Source organism: Lepisosteus oculatus, chromosome 23 (genome assembly GCF_040954835.1).
Source record: "Lepisosteus oculatus isolate fLepOcu1 chromosome 23, fLepOcu1.hap2, whole genome shotgun sequence".
Taxonomy (NCBI): Eukaryota; Metazoa; Chordata; class Actinopteri; order Semionotiformes; family Lepisosteidae; genus Lepisosteus; species Lepisosteus oculatus.
The window spans coordinates 14,551,942-14,572,753 of NC_090718.1; the positions used below are offsets into that span (position 1 = coordinate 14,551,942).

The 20,812-nt window shown below is 38.8% G+C and overlaps 1 protein-coding gene across 4 annotated transcripts in view; it reads left to right on the forward strand.

Moving 5' to 3' along the window:
• grik4 (glutamate receptor, ionotropic, kainate 4) overlaps positions 1–20,812 on the forward strand; it is a 312,974-nt gene that overhangs the window by 144,414 nt on the left and 147,748 nt on the right. Inside the window, exon 5 of one of the 4 annotated variants that reach the window (XM_069182439.1) lies at positions 9,996–10,025. The exons of the other annotated variants lie outside the window; for them this stretch is intronic. The gene's annotated coding sequence lies outside the window, so the exon portion shown is untranslated. The remainder of the gene's footprint in view (positions 1–9,995; positions 10,026–20,812) is intronic. 4 annotated transcript variants of the gene reach the window in all.

The following is a 20,812-nucleotide window of genomic DNA, read 5'->3' on the forward strand; positions in this document are numbered from 1 at the left end:
CACTAGGTTTGAGTGTGTACTTGTTTGTCTCTGTGTGCCCTGCGATGGGCTGGCATCGCATCCAAGGTGTATCCTGCCTTGTGCCTGTTGCTTGTCAGTATAGGGTCTGGCTTCCACGTGACCCTGCGTTGGATAAAGTGGTTAGAAAATGGATTGATGAAGAATCTGATGGGCATAGGCAATATTAATATTAATCATTAATGAACTCCTTCCACATCTCTTTCATTACATTTAGATGCGTATTACAGCATTTGCAGACATTACTGAACTAATGTCCGTTAGTTACGTTCGGTGGTGGTTGAACACTTGAGCACTTAAGCCTCAGTGGACAACTCCCTGCACATCTCTACACATTCCTCTGTTTAGCCCCCTTCCAGGTGTGCTGTAGCTCATTTTACCTAGTGGGAAGGGGCATCCTTATGGCCAGGGTATTACTCCCACAGCCATATAAGCCAGCACCAGCTCTGTACTTAATTACCTTTCGCTAAGTTGTGTACAAAGGATTTGTCTAAATAGCCTTGTGATCGTATCACTCTGCCACAGAGGTGTAGATTTATTGGTTCACAGCATCTCAATGCAGTCTTATTCCTGCTTTTATTTATTCTGTGCTCTGTGAAAATGTTTTAATGCACCTTAAATGCATGTACTTTTTACTGATGTTTGAAAGGACTGTAAAAATAAAGTGTGGATATGCTATAATTCATAAGTGGAATTACAAGTGAAGGAAATTATTTCAGAATGGGCATTTCTTTGGAAAAGAAAAACAGTTTTTGCAGAGAATTGAAGTGATGCAAGGAATTTCTAAATCATATTTTAAGACTGGTGAAACAATTATCAAATATATGCTTCTTTGTTCTATTCACCACATGAAAAATATACTACAGCACTCATTGAGAATCACATGTTTTTTACAACCTCATCAGAAATCCTGAAATTTCTTGAAATTCTTTTTTGAATTGTATGTACTGTAGCTCTGAAAACCATTCTCTAAAGGAAACAATCAGTAAAGCACCTGTCTGCTCTCTAGTGACATTAAGAAGGGTGCTAATTTAACCAAAATTATCAGCAATTACCCTACAGGTGTCAGTGTGCATTCTGTAGTGAAGTGAATTTCCATGATGACGCTGAAACAATTTTAAAAAATGGGCTGCTAAGGAATTCAAAACTGTAGTCATCTGCTCTCTGCCACCATAATGATTTTTTAAACAGACAGGGTAAGGAGCACTGAATGCTATGAAAATCTTACCTTTAGAAATAACATTCTTGGACAGAAAGTGAAGACGTGTACTGATTTTTTTTAAAAAAACCAAGGCAGGTGAGAATTGGTTTTGATTGCTTTCTTTATTGCTTTTATTAGATTTTGTAAATCAGTAGTACAGCAGGTACTGTATAGGAATTTCTTTTATTTCTTAGTTTTCTCAGCACTAATATACCGTAGATGATCCCGGTGGTGCTTTTTCATACTTCCATTTTTTTGGGTTCTTTAACTAAGCATGGTTTTGTAATAATTCCTCTGGTTTAAACATCAGATGATCAATGTGAGAACGTAGCCTCAGCCATTCACATTTCAGAGCATTTTATGTTTGTAATGGCCCTGGGGCCCTGTGTTCAATTCCAGAGCTGAGGTGCTACTGTATCTGCATGGAATTTGTGTGTTCTCTCCATGCTTGCATGGGATCTCTCTGGGTGCTCTGGTTTTCTCTTACAGTCCAGAGACATGCTGGTATATCAAGTGGCTTCTGGCAACATTGGCTCCAGTGTGTCTGTATGTCTGTGTTCGTGCCTGTGTGTGCACTGCAGTGGACTGGCATCCCATCCATGGTGTATCCTGCCTTATGCCGGTTGCTTGCTGGGATAGGTTCCAGCTCTCCCACATCCCTGAATGTGATGAAGCAGTTAGAAAATGGATGGATAGTTGCCTATATGACAATAACAGGTAACAAAATGAATCACATAGAATATATTTTAAGTCTCATATGTAACAAGTAAACAAAAAGTGAAACAAAAGTTAAACTCTTCTTCAAAAAAAAAATATTCTAAATTCAGGCATGTCACTGCAAGATCCCTGAGAAAAACATCCTCTATTCTAGGCAGCAAAAGGTACAATACGTGATACAGTATCCCTTGTAGGAGAGGCAAACCTCATCAGGTTCTTCATGATGTCTGGATATTTAGACTAATCTTTTGCAAGTTAAATTTCTGTGCTGGGTTTGAATCTTTTTTGTGTTTCCTCAGAATGCTGAGTCTTCTTTTGGAGAACCTGCAGAGTCGGGGTTATTTATGAGGCACCTGATGACTTCTGGGTGAATGATGCCAGCTGTATGACAGGGCGGCCATTGTGAGGTTTAATATTCTCTTGGCTTCCTTCCTAATCAAACGTGCATCAGCACTCCTGTTTGTTGTAATTTATAAGCTGATGAAGCTCGAGTTGCAGTAAATAAAATTTAATCATAGGAATTTACACAGTGTAAGGCTGTGAAATCTTAGTATAAAATGCTAGCGAAGGTGCACATGTGAGAGGGGAGTCAGGGTTGTGATGATTATACACTTGAAGTGAATCTCACCTGAATAATGATGAAGCCTGCGCTATGGGCTGGGGTACAGCATCATAACTCAAGCCTGGTGCTTAAGGCAGAGTGAGCTTGCATACTGTACTCATAATGAAGAAGTAGAATTTGAACCTGTTGCAGGATTAATGTTCTGTCTTTTCAATATATCTCTGAGTAGTGGTGGTTGTTAAGAGCAGAAACAGTTAAGGAACAATTCATTAGTGCTCCAGTGGCTGTCTTAACTAAATCTGTATACAGTATGTATAAACCAGACATGAATTCAGGGATATTAGCAATCGGCCTTAAGTAGGCAGTGTTGGCTTCAGGTCTATGGGTAATAATAATAATCCGTTTTACATTTTACACAAAAGTGTAAATGGGAGATCATCTTCTCTTATGGAATAATCAGGGAAAGGATGACTATCCCCAAAATGGGTATGTTTTCCTATCTTTACATTATTTCCAACTTTTTTACATTTCGTTTTACTCTGTTATGCTCCTTATTATGTATCCTCCTTATGTATTTCTTGGAGTAAAACTGCTATACATTTTAGCACACTGTCACTCTGGAAAGCATGTGCCAGAGACTAGAGACAAACTGGCAGGAATGTTTGTGTAGTAAAACAAAATAGTGCAAAAAAAATACAGCACAAACAAACAATTCTATAAGGGTTACATTACAAATATTTCTGTAGTACTCCCAGTGTTATGTCTGAAGAAAGAAATAGAGTAAAAAATAAATAAAATGATTGCATTTTATATTACTGCAAGATCTCTGCAATGCCAACATTTGCATTTAACCACCTCATTCTAAACGGCAGCACTTACTGTAGGAAAATGTCACCTTAACGGCTTTTGTTTTCACAAGTTTCAGGAAACTCAAGGGCTGTTAGTCATCTCCTATGGCTCCCATGAAGCAACACTCAGCTTTTACAGGGCCATGCACTGAGCTCTAAGTGGTATTAATTATAATTTATGAAGTTTCTTTGGAATTCCCCAGCAGCTAAAGTGATAATGGCCTTGCAGTGTCTTGCCGATCATTAAAAGAATAGTAAAGAGACTCCATTAACCATGACCTTCATGTCTCAGGGATGGGATGTTGCTGGGGGGGTGGTTTGCCATTGTGTGGGGACCTTTGACCTGGAAGTGAAGTGTGGTGAACAGGAGGTCTTTGGGTGACATCTGTTGCTGCAGCCCTGCCAAATGCAGGAGCACATCACTCAGTCTGATGCTGTTCTGCAGGGCTTCTCTTCTTGTGCCTGGCCTTTTTTCTACCTAGGGAATGGAAGGGAGACTCATGGGGAGCAGTAGTTTGAGCTATGTTTTGCTCAAAGCAGAAATATTGGCATATTGCAAATATTTGCAGAAACAAAGCAGAAATATTTGCATATTGCCCATACATTAATAAGTCTTTACATATGTACTGTTCTCTGCGTAATAGACAAGTATGTAGCCTGAACATTTCATTTCATTTCATTGTAGCATACACGTTTGTGGTTTCACTTTTCCCTACAAAATGAGAGTATTATCATTGCAGTTCATTGCAGGGAGCCATTATAAAGCTGGACTCTGCTTGTTATTTTGTTATTTGTGTTGAGAAATTGCTGTTTGTCATCCCTGCATCTATAATCATATTTGCTTTAGGCATTTTGGAACATAACTGATTCAGGAATTTATTACTGTACCGCTGTACTAACCTACGGGTGAAAGCTATGGAGTCGAAAAATCTTTTAACCTTTTATTAAACAGACAAGCTCAACATGAGCACTGTTTAACCACGGCTGCAGGCTAGACTGCTCTACAGATCTGAAATTCACTGCTGCTAATGCCGCATTCCTCTGAGGCAGAGCCATGGCTGATGCCTGGCAAGTAAGGGCCAGAGAATCACAGTGCTGCCTGCTGTGATTACTAAAACTGCTGATAACTAAGTTGCACTATGCGAGAGAAGTACAGACCAGCACAAGGTACTTCATGCAAGAGATGGCAGTTTTGATTGGGTCATCAAAATGTAGAAATGAACTTGTTTTTCATTTGGAGTCCAGCAATATGGCTGGGGCACTGCGGACGGCAGGTGAGGGCCTAGAATTGCGATGAAAACAGCTTGCCTAAGGGCCGGGCACCCCACAATCACCACCCCTGGTCCTTTCAGGTTGGGGGTTGGGCATCGGGCTATAAACACCACCTTGGCAAAAAAAATACTGTTGCAAAACAGGCACCCAGAATATAGACTGGATTGGATTTACGGTCATCCCTTGGAATCCCAGACTTTAAGGCACCAGAGGTGACCATTTGTTAGGGTGGTTGACGTGTTTCAGCCTTGGGAGTTGTTTCTTATCAGGACACTCTATCAGCTAGAAAAACACCTTAATTGTGAACCAAATGGAATGGCCTCTCTGTATCAAGCACCACTGAGATGAAGGAGAGAGGGACTGGCACGGGAGCAGCAACTTAATTCCTGTATTTTAATAAGCCGTGCCGCTACAACGTGAAGAGCTGCAAGAGGCTTAGAGGAACCTTAAACAAGGGGCAAAGGAAATAGGACTCGCTGTCCAAACAGAAAAAATGAAATACCTCTTAGTGTCCAAAGCAAACAGGGCGGAGGACCAAATGAAAGACCTGGATGGAGACCAGTTTGAGATTGTAGGGAATTTTAAGTACCTTGGCTCACTGGTGACAAAGGATAATTGTTTCCGTGGAAGTAAAATTGAGACTAGCTGCCAGAAGTCGTTGTCAATTTGCCCTCCTACCCATCTTCAAGTCAAAGACTGTCTGTGGAAACACCATTTATAGGACGTTCATGAGGTCTGTCCTAATGTACGGCTCCAAGACATGGACCCTGGTAGTAAGGGGTGAGGAGCTTTTGAGAAGATGGGAAAGGAAAATTCTAAGGAGGATATTCAGCGCTGTCAATGAAGCAGAGCAATGGAGAATTCGGACCAATCAAAAACTGGAGATCTTCTATAGCAATCCTGATATTGTCAACGAAATTAAAAGTGGGTGGATTAGGTGGCTGGGGCATGTACAGCGCATGTCCCAGGACAGATGCCCTAAGAAAATGCTAGACAGAAGACCAGGCAGGAGGAGACAACGAGGGTGACCCCGAAAGCAATGGGTTCACAACATCGGGGATGATCTGAGGAAAGTGAGGGTGTGCAGGTGGAGGCAGCGTGCCCTAATTCAAGACGAATGGTGAGATGTGGAGCAGGAGGCCAGGGCCCACAGTGGGCTGTAGTGCAAAGAAGGATTGTGAAAGGCTTAGTTGACAGGGATCTGTCATGAACTGCAGCTTCAACACCTGTTGTCCTTCATCTGCAAAGCATGCATTCAACTCTGAAACAATGAAGCAGTCTTTGAAGGTAATGGAGATGTTGCAAATTAAGATTTTGTATTTCTCAAATCATGATCTAGGGTTTTATCACCTTAATGGTTGAACTCATTTTGTGAATGTAATTTAAAAAATGAAATAAGTTACCTCTATCACATTTGCCTTAAATAGGTGTTTTTTCATCAATTTGTAAAACTGTAATTAAGTATTAATGAGTGGAGGCTTAAATGGCAGTTACGTTTATATATTATAGGGTAACAGCAGGTTTGCTGATGTTTAATTCTGAAAAATAGTACTTACCGTCACTTTTTTAACACCACTGTCTATTTTACCTACCCTATTATCAAATTTACATAATACATGTACCATTAGTTAGAATATGAAGGTCAATATTATAGATTTTCTGAAAATTGTGCTATAGGTCTGAAAATGTCATAGTCTGTCCTCTAAATCACACTGCAGGAAGGGCCTTAATCAGGGATTATGTTTAATGTTCCCACAAAGTAAAAGATGACAGCACTGACAGGCTACCCTTATTAAATGTTGGCAGGAATGCTGTTAGATATCCTACAGCAGTAATGTCACTCATTACTTTCCTGGAGACCTCCTGATAGCCTGCTTTGTGGGAACTCTGTAGAACTCTTTCTACACATTTCCTCCTCTTTGTGTCTCCCTCCACCTCACTTCAGGTTATTGCAATAAGAGCGAAGTCCTTAACAGCACCTGTACACATCACACACAATAAACTCATCATTAATGCACCAGATTCACATAATACATATTAGATATTACATAATGCCAGCAGATGTTGGATAGTTTTTACATGTGATACAGGTTTGCAAAGCTCAACAAACAGTTTGTGTGGAACCTATTGAACCTCCTTTCTCGAACATCATTGATTGCAGAATGTGTGGAGTTAGAAAGAAGAACATTTATATGCATTTATTGATGCCCTTATTTTTATTTTAGTGTTTTAGTATTTTATGTTTATGTATTATACTACAGGTTAAGAATTCCTTATCCGAAATTCCTGGGACCGAAAGTGTTGCGGATTTAGGATTTTTTCGGATTTCGGAATATTTTTATATTTGCATCTATAAAATGGGACAGTTTGGGGATGGGACCAAAGTCTAAACATGATATCCATTTACATTTCATAATATAGCTTATACATATACCCTGAATGTAGTTTTATATAAGTTTTTAATTATTTTTTAAACATAATACCATAAGAAAGGTAAGATATCAGTCTCCACCTACAATGTCATGTTTTGATTAAAAGCTTACAGTACACTTACGCCATTGGTATTTTATTTTTTACTATACAGGTATTAAGTTTTATGTAAGGTATAAAAACAAAGCATTGAATATAATTACAGGTAAATAAAATGAAAACTGATTTTTTTTAAAGTAATGTACAAGTACGGTTAATGACGCTAGTCAAGTTACACTCATTCATGGAGGTGAAATTCAGATCTCACGTAAAAATAACGTTTTGTGCTTACTGTACAAAAAAACAAAACAAAACATGATGATCACTGATTACAAACTTGAAGATAAACGCAGCCCCAGACATTACAGCTACATCAGGTCCGAGAAACGTGAGGGAGAGGGCACGGCATCGATGACATCATTGTGAGCTGGAAAGTTCGGTAAGTTATTTGCGGAATTTTCCATTTGTGGCGTGTCATGTCAGCATTCCAAAAAACTTTCGGATTTTGGAGGTTTTCGGATTTTGGAATTTCGAATAAAGGATTTTCAACCTGTATATGTTTCGTGTAGAAAGGCGTTAGAATGGCACAGTGACTAGCATGGCCACCTCCTGGAGTACTATGAGCTTGTATGTTTTCCCTGTGTTTGTGTGGGTTTCATATAGTCAAAACACATTATGGTTGTTTCAAGGAGAATTGTCCCCTTATGTGATTGCGTGTGTGTCTGTGTGATCCCTATGATGGAGTTGGGCACATAGTTCATTGGGATAGGCTCTAGCTCCTCTGTGACACTGGATTGAATAAGGCTGCTAAAAAATGAATGCATGGATAAAGGTGTTAACTTGGTAGCTAAAGGGCATAGTGATCAGGGGTTTATAAAAAAAACAAGGAGTGATTTTTCATTACATTGATCAGTCTATGAAAGTGGCAGCAGATTTATTATTCCTCTCTGTGCAGCACCACTCAATTCCATCTGTAGGCTAGTCAGTGGTCATGAAATAAGGACGTGAGGTGGGGTGACCCGCCTTTTTCCTCACTGGGTCAAGGATTGAACTGTGGAAGGGGTATGTTGAAGTCAGTCCTTTCCTGCATGCCTCTGGGGGATGGGAGGAAACTGAGAGAGCCTATTCATATAAATGGAGAGTATGCAACCTCCAGGCATATACAGTAGTCGCCCCAGGCTGGAATTAATTTTCAGGAGGGCAGCAGTTGTTACTTATTTAACAAAATTTAGTAAAACAATCACATGGAACCAGTGAAGACAACTGTAGAAACACACAGGCAACAAAGATAATTCCCTGAGTCACAGGGCTGTGATTAAATACATGACTGTACAAATCGAAAAAAAACAAGGTCTTGCCAACGGCTCATTTTTTCCAGGGGCTACTGTATGTATTGTAGACTCATCCAACACTACATGGTAGCCCACTGTGAGTCAGTACGTACAGTAGCTGCTTATTCAGAGCTATCCACACTAGGGGATGTGAATCCTGAAGGGCTGTGGTCCACATCTGGCCATCTTCAAAGAAAACTAACTTTATAGATGATAGTCGATCTTTCACTGAGCAGCACTGTCATTGATAGGCTATGGTTATATGGCTTAAGAAAGGTGTTTTTACTACTCACATTGAGGATGGTTTATGGGCATAACTGAATTTTCAGTATTCCAAAAACATGTTAAAATTATTTTTGTGTGTCAAACTATAAGCAAATCCATATCTCATTTGTGTTCTGTTTCAGAACAGTTTTTGTCTTCCAGTGCTTTGTATTGGTAGAGTCATTCACCTGGTCATGTCATAGAACTTTTTCATGGTTTTAAAGAAAACTTAATACTCAAGCCATCTTGCCATCTTCATCTTGGGAAATAATGTTCAGATACAATACAGCTTTAGATTGTTTAATTGTTTTGGTGGTAAAAGCCCTCGACAATGACAATTCCGTATTCACTTGTGGTTTGGAAGTCACCTTCCTGTGCATAAAATGAAAAAGTAATGGTGTGTACCCCATTCTCTACCCTGTTAACAAATTTAAGGCCCATGGGGAAATTACAAATGGACAGTAAAATGAATCTGCTTCATGACATCCAGTGCAATTTGACTTATCTGTGCAACACTGCAATAAACAGCCAATACAAGATTGTGTGTGCAGTGTAAAATGTGAGCCTGATTGCTCATGTGTGGCATGGTATGGTGGTAGTGACGGGTTGGGAGTCAAGGTGCTCTGAAGAGCCCGTGCTTTTAGTACAACAGATCACCAGGAGAAACATTTCTGCTGTGATCCCCATTTTGCAGTTCCTTGGAACAGGTAGTTCTTGGTTTGAAATGTGATCACACAACAAGAGTATGTGTAGGGGAACCCTGCCTGACCTGGCTTGCAATCCACAGTGACAGCCACTCAGATGGGCTCGGTGGTATTTCAGTTTTTATTCTATGTTGACCTTTCACAGTGTCTTTTTGTTCTGTGTGTGGAAAGGCGGTGTCATTGCATGGTTCCAAAAACAGGACTCGTGACATACCTCATAAAAACACTGTATTCTATCATTTGGAAGCTTTGACAGCAATCCCTGATTCCGTCATGCATTTGTTTGGTGGACATTAGCTGGAGTGATGCGGAGTGATACAGATTGAGTAAGGGTGTGTTCTGTGTATGATACAGTGGTGAGGGGCTGTGGAGTATTTCTAAAATGTGGCCAGGTGGTACCAAAAGAAAATACCAGATAAAGGGAACTTTACAGCACCTTTCTCCTCCCTGAGCTGGCCCAATTTGTAAGCTATGTGCTATACAGTAACTCCACAATGTCTTTCTTAAAGCACTGAAAGATAAATAAAAACCAACACTGGATATTTCTGGTTGATTTAAAATAGCATATTCTTACATGGCACACTGACTCTGTCAAATTATTTTTTTCAGCATCAGCGAATGAAACACACTCTGATCAAGGTAATTAAAACCGTTAATCCTTCCACACTCCTAATACACTGCAATACTTTAAAAGTAAGTTTTTATCTATAAATAGTAGACAGATGTTTTTGTCTTTTATTTTACTTCTGGATTTCTATTTTCACCTCTCTTAAAGGTAGAATGCCGCAGAAATGGTTCAGTTTGAATTTTTTCAGGTTAAGTGATGTTTAAAATGACATGTTTCATTAATCAGAATGCAAAACAGATCTGAAGGCTAATCAAATAAAATACCATCTGAGCATGAGAGAACTTGAGCATGTGATTAAAGTGGGAGAACTGTGGAAAACGGTAATGAACCCGGGCTTTGAGGTGCAGTTGAGGAGTCATGGAGATTTTTTTGAAAGTTCTTGTTTTTTAAACTATTCTTAGAAACATTTTGAGAGCTTTGAAGATTCACAAGCTCACACATTCCTGATGAAAGCTGAATCAACTTCTGCGTTGCATGGATGAATGACTAATGTGAAATTAGAATTATTTTCTTACATCGTTTTTAAATCTTCTTTAAACAAAAAAGGTGAGAGGGTTTTGTTTTGTGACTTTCAAAAATTCAGTACAAACTAATATTTTTGCTTTCAGTTATCAGGAAACCATTCACACCTGGTGGACTTTAGACTTCATATTTCTGTTAGGTTTCTGGAAGCCAGGAGAGAAGCGTGTCTTCTTTTCAATACTTCACACACAGCCAACCATGAGGAAAAGTAACAGAGCACAGAAAAGCAGATTTACTCATAATCTTAATAATACCCACATACCTTAGAATTTCCACACATTTTTGGATTACCGAAAAATAATAACCACATCTTTCCATTATTTTCTTTCTGTACAGTATTACAGCTCAATTAGAATTCTATGAGCTCCTCATGTTTAACGAATGTACACAGTGCTGTGAAATTCAATTTTGCTGCAAATGCGGGCATTTGTGGTCCAGTTTTTGGATTGCACATTTCCTTTTTGTGAAATGTGGAAATTCCACATTTCCTTTTTGTGTTGGGGATAATTACCTCTGAAATGTTGGCAGAAATTCAATCTGTTTTCCTTAAGCATAGTAGTATTTGCATGTGAATGAAAGACGATGTGTTCACAGCGACTCTAGGCCATGGTGAGGTTGGTAATTGAAAACTGTCTGCCTCCAGAATCCAAGCGAAAAAGTAACTTCTGTTAAGAGTTAATCAATAAAGAAGGCGTACAACAAATTAATCATATCTGAAAATTAATATTATGGACACTTGTCTTGATTGAGTACAGTGGCTATGGAATTAATACTTTTTTTTAAAGAAAAAGCTTAAATTGTGTGTCAGAGAAAGTCTCATTAAAACCAACTCTTCATTTTCTCCTGCACATATGGTACACATTCTCCTTACGGTTTGATGTTTTAGAAAATTCCGAATGCTTGTCTAAAAGCCATGTTTAAAATTGTTGGTGATTCAGATAACTAGGCTTTTGCAACGCCAGTTGGTGTTTCCTTAAGATAACATCCAATAAACTGTACACTACACTGCTGGTTATGGCACTATAAACATATTTCAGATTGAATTTGTGTGTAAAAAGCTGTGTGAAAATAAATTTGCATTCCATTGCACAAAAGGCATTTTCTTCAGCGGTATCTGTCCATTCAGTTTGCTTTAGATAGTATTTAATCTGATGACCTACAAAGGTAACTTATTGTTCTTGGAATGTGCTAAAATGAAGAGAAGTCCAGTATAATCGAGTTCATTACTCACTTGTCACAAACATCTAGTGCAACATCATTTCTGCCATTGTAACCCTGTGAGCTTCTTAAAATATGAACTACAATGGCAGCTGTCGTTGAAGAACTTAAGATGTGGAAACTGTGAGTTGTCATTTCTAGGGCTTATTTCAGGTGTTCTGTATAGGTGACAGGTATAAACCTGTTATGGTGGTTAATCTTCAAACCTTATCAGGTCTCATTGTGTAACATGCTACTAGGGTGATGTCACATCTCACATCTCGGGACTCTTGAGCACTCAGACACCCCTCGGGAGGGCTGGGCTGGGCTGTCCTGATCAAGTGATCAAATACGCCTATGTTGGTGGTTTGACTCGAGTCTGGTGTCTGTGTGCAAACTGAATGTTGCAGAGGCATGGCTCTCTCTCTCAGGGGCATGTTGCAGCCCTTGACCAGCAGTTTCCTGTGGGATCCTGAAGGGAACTAATAGTCCCATTTTGAAACAGTCTGTTCCCTATCACCCTATGAAGCAAGACCTGCTTTGACCCAGGACATTGAATAAGAGCTTCAATGCCCAGTAGTAGGAGTATGAGAAAGGCATGTCTGTGTGCCCTGTGAACACCATCTGTGCTCCACTATATGCCCTTCTTGTTTTTCCTTCTTCCTCCTCCTTTTTGATTTCCTCTGAGTGTAACTATATTGTTATTTTAGAAACAGGGCTTGCAGTATTGAGTCAAGAAGTTAAGATTGAGATAGAGATGCTTTTATAGACTCTAGAAAATGAAACCTGTGTTCCATTTTGCTGTGCATCTCAACTTTGAAAAACCAAAAAAAGAAAGACATAGGGATAGCTGGCTAGCTTGGGTTTCGTAAGAACATGTTTGTCTATGTACTGTGCGTTACAGTTTAAGCAGTAAGGGTTATGTGGCTTTGTACAGCATTGTGAATCCAATAAAATGATAAGCACAAAGAAGTCTCCATCTGACACCGGATCTTGTATCAGGATAAATTCTGCGGGAATGTATTGATTTCCAGCAGATTGGACAGGAGATATTTGGTGATAGTTGAAGAATGAATCAAAGGAATAGCTAAGATTGAAAGATCCACTTAGCTGATCAGGAGGTCCAGTAGCAGTAATAGCTTCGTCTTCTAGGGGGAATTACCAGTAGTCATGTAACTGCAGAAGATGGTGGATAGTCACATATTGGAGGCTGAATCAGATCTCCAGGCCATTCACTCAGAGTCTCCCGCAGGGCTTCTGTAATCACAGCAAGTGAGGCGTCAACACAGGGAAATAAATCAACAGGGCATGGATTTGCAATCGGGTGTCAAATAGATTAAACTGCTTTAATTCTCTCTCTTTAAAAAGGCTCAGAAAAATACAGGCACAGAAAAAAAAGAAAATGAATCGACAGAACCTCGTCTGGTTTAAAGAGCTTCTGCTTGAAACAGGAACCCAACCAACCCTTTTTGTTAATGTGGGCCTACCTGCCACACCCCAAGATTGTCATTGTATTGAAAAAGAAGCATCCCATTGAGAAAGAGAAGAGCTTAATGGCTAAGACATTAACTCAAAACCCACACAGCATGGAAAATGTGTTTTTAATAGACAGAATTCTGTGTAGATTAGGAGTAGCTAGTGGTAGGAAAAATATCCCTTAATTTCTTGTTATATACAAGTAGTATACTGTAAGGTGGAGGTCATGGTTGTTGGCGTGTGCTGTTCATTCATTCAAGTGCTGAGAGTAGCATGTGTTCTTCTGAAGCCTTAATTGTCTGTAATGAATTGTTTTAGACTGAAAGAGGAGTATTTCCTTTCTGTAAGACTGTAAGAGGAGTATCCAGATCTTTTCTGATTAATATGTGATGTATTGTAGTACTATGACTTTTATGAGTGTTTACAATGGCTTTCTTAATAGCCTTTATTTAACGGTTTTACAGTATCTCACCAACACTGTAATATTCAACATACCTATTTATTTCTCATATCTTATTGATATAGAAACCTGATGTAGAGATACACACAGTATTTCCTATCTAAATTCTTACAGAACAGTAAGAAAGACACATAAGCATGATCCTTGCTGTTTTGAGATGACTCACTCTGGGAATATATTGATTTCAAAATCCTTTTTAAAGCCAGCTGGGAGTTTTCTGTCCTGATTCATTTACTGGGCTTTATGCTGTATATCTTTCAGTTTTTTCCTTAACTTCTTTTTTAAAGAGGACGTGAGGTCCAAAGTCCAGCAACAGCTTTCATTGTTTAAAACTGGCACATTACCATCTAATATTGCTTAAATATTGTTTGTGTTTAACATTCCACTTTCCGAATGTTCGGAAACTGCTGCTGATCCGGGTTTAGTTTTGCAGTGGATGCATAACAGTTTTTATGGTCTAGCACAGTTGTCAAAAGGCAATACATGTGATTTTAAAAAGTGTTAATTGTATCCCCATCTCTCTCTGGGACATTACACTGAGGTCCTTTGGTCACGAGACAACCCATGGACTGTCTCTCAGAAATGGGGAGTTAACCTGTGTCCTGGCTTATGTCCACTCTGGGTTTGAATAGCCTGGCCTCCCTAAAGTTTTTCCTTTATCCAAGTGATGAAGCAGTTTCTTACTTTTCTGCTTGATGTGCTGTGCAGTGGAGGGGCTGCTGGTGCAGAATGGCTACTACGTGTCCCCCAGGTGGGGCTGCCTTCAGTGGTGTATGAAGTGGGTCCTCTTCCATGTAAAATGAAAAGTGCAGTGCAAACGCTATCATTTCAATCGTTAATATTTCTTCATTAGACCAGAGAGAATAGAGGCACAGTGTACTCTCTCAACCCTCCAAATCTCTTCACTGCTCTGTCTAGCAGACAAAGATGGAGAAAACAAGACAGTGTTCAAGTGCCAAGTGGCTCAATGAGATCTGCCAAAAGGAGTGGAGATAGATTTCCCCACAGGCTTGTGAGAAAGACTTGTACAAGATGTGTCAAGCCGTCTTGAAGCAGTACTAATAGCGAGGTCAGTCCAGATATTAATAATATACTGGATGGTTTCTGGGACCTCTGTGTGCATTTTTTTTCTTTATTTGGAAACCAGAAGAATGACTTGTTTTCTGAAAGGAGTAAAAATAAATCTGAGTTTTGAATATAACGTGATTTCTCTCAGGCAACCACATTAATGATACAATGTCAATCGCAAATTCCTACCTCTGATGGCTGACATTGTTATCCAACTAGTCATCGTTTGGTAAATGCAGTAACTCACGTAGAGTGTGGAGTGTGTTATCACATGATTTGACAGAACCTTGGGAAGACTGGCATGAAATAATTACAGTGACAATTTATTTTGCAAACAATTGTGCACAAGAAAGATGGCTCTATTTCGATATACAGTTAACCTTTATTGTACACAGGACATTGCTGGGTAAAGGTTTATTTCAAGGTGAAAAGAAAAGAGACAATGTTTCAGCTCTGGAGCCATCTTCAGGTGCCTGAAGAATTCACATCTGGAGAAGACTCCACAGTCGAAACGTTGTCTCTTTTCTTTATAGCATGGAATAAACCTTTCTCTTTTCCCATGACTGGTTCAAGCCTGTGATCAGGTTCCTCACACAGCAGCATCCCATCGCTGGAGCATCAGTGGCAGTAGGTTCCCTTGAGCTGATCAGGGTAGCTCCCACTACTGTTGGGCCCTCAGGTACGTTTTCAGGTGTTTCCAGAAATCACACATATTTTACAGAACACAGTCACGAAGTCTCAGTGCAGACAAAAGGAAAAAAAAAAGCATCCCTGCAATCCTAACCGTTGTATCTTCACATCACTGCCACCTTCTCAGCTTTTTTTTTTAACACTCATTCTTCTTTTCTGTGTGAATAGGAGGGCAGCCAACAGGACAGGTGAAAATAAAAGAAAAAATGGAATTGGAGCTTAAAAAAAAACAGTGATAAGAATGAACAACTTCATTTTAGGACGGGGATCTCCATCACTAGAGAGCCCGAAGAACGTTAAATCTTAAATCCTGTTTCTAGAGATTGGCAAAATGTTCAGGTAATTAATGAATTAGGAATTGAATTTGTCCTCTTAAGAGAACTATTAGAATTTAATTCAAGGTGAAATATTAAATTTAATGTTAAAATTTAACAGCATCATCTTAATGCTAAATAAGCTAAATGTGATCCAGATCTTTTGCGATGGGTGTCTTGATGATGAATTTCAAACCTGTAGGATTGGGGCTTTCTGGGGCACATTTTGGAAACCCCTAGTGCAAATGGGTCAGGATAAAGAGAAACAAAAAGGACAAAAGATTTTTCTGGAACTAAATGAGCACAATTTGGAGCCAGGGGATGATGCGTCATGGAGCTGCACAGTGTGACAGTGACGGTCTGCGTTCTTGGCTGACCTTTGCAAGCAAAAACTCCTATTGCTGCCCAGCACAGCACCTAATTACGGCAATAAGATCCTGGCAATGCGGTGACTCGTTTAGGCAGCAAGAACCGACAGCAGTGGGACTGCACAATCACTGAAAAGAGCAGTGCAGAGCTGGGATAGAGCAAGACACCCTTTTCTCATCAGCGTCGGGAACAGATCAAGGTCCTGTCATAACCAACTCATAAAGCATTAGCGTGGCTGAGAAAGGGCAGCAGAATTGGGCCAAGTTAAATACTGTTGAAGGCCACATTTAATTGTATGTCACCATATCTTGATACTTGACTTTTTAAAGAGACTTTTTGTACAGTATATATATATAAAAAATCAATTTCTGCATATTGGTGTGCCAATACTGATTTTATTTAAAGGCAAGGATGTACATTTGTGGCTGGGCTAGGTATTGAATTGCAGTTTAAGAAGGGAGGGATTTTGATGGAAACAGATGGGTCATGGGCATTTTGAAAGAATATTTTCTAGTGGTTTCCAATACTTTGTTCTTTGAGATGTTCTTTGACTTTTGCCTTTACTTTTTAATATTGCATCTGAATTTTATACAAAGCAGTGCTTTATCCGTGCCTGCATGCCTGTAATTTAGAATATACCTGAAGACCTTTGTTCCAGCAATTAAAAAAACCCTATGAGCGTGCGTGTCACTGAATCCTTTGGAAAAGTGAGCATAGGAAAGCAGTGCACTCGGACTAATAAAGGAACAATTGTAGATACGAATATATTAATTGTGGTGATAACGAGGATATTTTGCAGCTCATTATAAAATTGACCTGGTGTCTCTTTTCAGTTGCACATCTAATTATCCGTATGTTTCAGTCATTTTTAATGAATATCAGAAAACCGCTAATTATATGTAATTTATGTTTGAACTTTAGCAGCATTTAGAACTTTTTCAAGTACAAAATGTTTCCTAAAAATGTCAGTTATAATTTAATTAATTTCAAATTCCAAGTAATGCCAGGAAACGAGATGAATGGGATTTGACTACCTTTGGATTCTGTAGAGGTTTGCTCAGTTTTCAAATAGACTTAAGACACTGGCCACCATATTATTGTATAACAAAAATCACATTCCTTCAATTACACCTTTATGCTTAAGAACAATATTTTTTGGCACAACATATGTGGAAGCGTGTCCAAAGGTCCATTTGTAACCAACTGATAATATAGTAAGAATAATTCACCAGTTTAGAATCTTGGAATTCAAAGTTAAATCTGTCCTGAGAATTATGGTTGACTGCGAACATTAAAAAGCAAATATATTTGATGCTGTATGTTCTACAGACATGACCATTTTTCTGTCAATTTAGCTTAAAGATACTGTTGAAAACAGTTACTGTATGTTTTATTTTAAACCTAAACTAACTATATTCCCACTAAACAGGCTTGTAAATGTTATTCTCAATTATATAGTTGTAAACTCAAATAATTTTAAATGATAGAAATATATAGTATGTATTCATGAATTTCCATATGAGTTTATTAGAATTTATTAACTGCACTGATGTGAAATACATTAAAGACATTTATTTTAAAAAATCAATATAGTAAAATCTAAGATGCAGAGGAGGCTAGCTGACCTGCAGTGAACCTAGGAAATCGATGGGAGCTCTGGGAATCTCACTGGGTCTTTTTTTCCACACCTCTGTTTATCAAAAGTTTTATACTTGTCAGTTGTCCTTGCATCAATAATGTTCCATTTCTTTTTTTTCCCCATCATTAGCGTTCACCAAAAAAAACCTCTCTTGCCCAAGTCAGCAAAGAAAGTGACTCAAGTCCCTGAGCACAAAGGGCTGCAATTTCCAGGCCCCAGTGTTCTGAATTCCAGGTATCCGTCACTCCTCGTTCTAAAGCCCTTGAAATGCTGCGGAGGTTGAGTTTTGTTCTTTTGAACCTGTCAACTTGTCTGAGCAAACTGGCGGCGTATCTGAGTGTGACGGCTGCTCACAACCGTGCTGAGCCCAGGGCAATTAGCGGAACGAGAAAGAAGAGCAGGATTTGATAGACTCTAATTAACACCCAGTAATAAAATACTGCTGTAACATGGCGGCTCAAGGCCCTTGCATTTTAAACAGGGAGATATTCCTGGTTTGGCATTGTGCTGTAGTGCTTTGCAAATCATCAGGTTGTAAAGAGCAGCAGACGTCTGCATTCTTTGCCGTATAAATTATTGAGCAAACTTTAAACTAGGAAAGCCATGTGATGTGTCCATCTATCCATAATTACAAAAGGAATGCTAAGGGTTTTGGTTATAAGAACATTTTTTCTCCATTTTTGCCTGAGGAAACTGACACACTTGAGAGATCCCACTAAAACATGGGGACTGCTTGTAAACTTCACACAGGAGGATTTCAGTCCAGAACCAACCCCAGGACACAAGAGCTGTAAGGCAGCCGTACAAACTGGTGCACACCCACAACACATTTTTCTGAATTTAAGAAATTTGTGGGATTGGGGCTGCAGGTTGCCCCGGCACGTGATTCTCTGGCCAAAGATTATCGACAGGTGGCACTTATGGTGCATTAGTTGTTAGTGAAACTATTGCTTTATTTAATCTTTCTACTGTGCGTATAAATCCCCTTAATATAGAATATTAATATGGAATTTTACAACTAAAGGGATATTTTGGTAGATGAGCATAAAAATAACAGGAGCATAACATCTCTGAAGGTCATATCGTCATAAAGGATATTTATTTAGAAATATAAATATACATACTGTACATGCCTATTCCACTTTCTTCGTAAACATTTTATGCATCAAAGTCTTTATCTCAGTCACTTATAGATGCAGCCATTCAAAGTTCGCAGTACAAGCCTGTACCGAACGCAGCTCATACAAACCACCACGCAGTACTGATGTAGGTGATTGGTTGGCCAAAATGACCGATAGGGGCACTCGTGGTGCATTGGTCGGTAGTGAAAAGATTTAATCATTTAATCTCTTTACTGTATACATTTTAATCCGCTTAGTATTGAATATTTATATGGAATTTTACAACTAAAGAGAATTTTTAGTAGCTGAACATAAAAAGAAGAGGAGCATAACACATCTGAAGGTCATAAATGATAGTAATGTAGGAACATAAACATTATGTAAACTGTATATTGCTGGTATTTGTAGTTTAAAGAAAAATGACACACCAGTGTTCCATTTCTCCCTAAATATTTTAACAACAAAGTCTTACATGTGGTTATTATAAAATATTTCTGCATAATTAAAATATTTAAAGGTGGTAGGTTGTGTACTTTTGTCCAACTGAACAATCTTGCTTTCATAAAATATATACCAACTTTTTAATGTATGTGATTTACATGCTGTAATACACAGTTTAAATGTAAAAGTCTAAAGAGTATACAATTTAAATTCTCAATTGAATAATGATTGTACCCTTCAGTAATGATAGGGATTTGAAACCGGGTGTTTTCTGGTGACAGCTCAAATGCTGTACAGGTGAGGTTAAGCTTTATTAGCCCCACCTGTCGGTTTTACAAAGTGATTCCGGATACTATTTACATAATATAATTTGCATATGGTATATTGCAGTATATTGCGACACGCCCACCGTGTTTTACCGCAGCGTACCCCACTCGTTTTGAATGGCTGCATCTGTATTGCGGTTATTTTGGAAAAGTTTTGACATGCTTATTCTGACTATATTAAGTTTATATACAGTACTTTGTAAAAAGTTATAATGCCATATTAAATTTTTTAAAAAAGCTGTAAAGTACTGCATTATCCTCTGCTCAATGTGAATAGCTGGATCTCCATACAGTATTGCATGTTCTAGTGTAAATAAACTACTTCATAGTTTATCCATAATGACATTTAACATTATTAATAAAACAGAGACATTTGAAGGAGAAAATTACATTTGAAGGTGAAAATTGAAGCTATTCATTTTTTTTGTTTGCATTTCCTCCATGAGCTTTCTGAGTATTAATTTGTGAACAAAATATAGAAACCCCCCCCCCCCCCCCCCCAAAAAAAAAGTTAAATAAATCACATGTTTTAAGACTACAGTGTCGAGTGTAAGAGCCTGTACAGCAGATTTCTTGGTTGCAAGCATGTATCATAAAAAACAGCAATTGTCTAGTTTAACACTGGCCCTGGTAACATCAGAATTTGATTCTCACGACCGTTTGATTCTCATGCCAAATTACAAATTATAAACTCGATTCTAGTTTTCACTGGGTTCAGTGAAGGAATACCTGTCACATACAGTATAAACATGCTGTCAATTGTTTGGTCCATAATTGAGAGTTTGTGGAGTTTAATTGACCCATACAGACCATTTATTTGTTTGTGTCTTTAGTGGACACCCACCACATTAATTCATTCATGTGTTTCCTTCTGAATATTGATATAACTGAATCCCACGGATGTTACGTGTGTTTCCGAAGTGCAAGACTTGGAACAGATTTTGGCCACAGCCAAAGATTTCACCGACCCATTTCTCAAAGGATTCCTGAGTAATAGCCTCAGCAGCATGGCAGGCAGTATGTTCCAGACCTCACCACCCTTTTTGTAAAGAACTGCTTCCTGTTCTCTCTTACCCGTGATCGTTCTTAATTTTCACTTGCATTCTCTGGTCCTAGTTGCGTATTCTGCATGTGTTAGTTGGCGTGCCAGGTCGCCCAGTTTGTCCTGTGTTCTC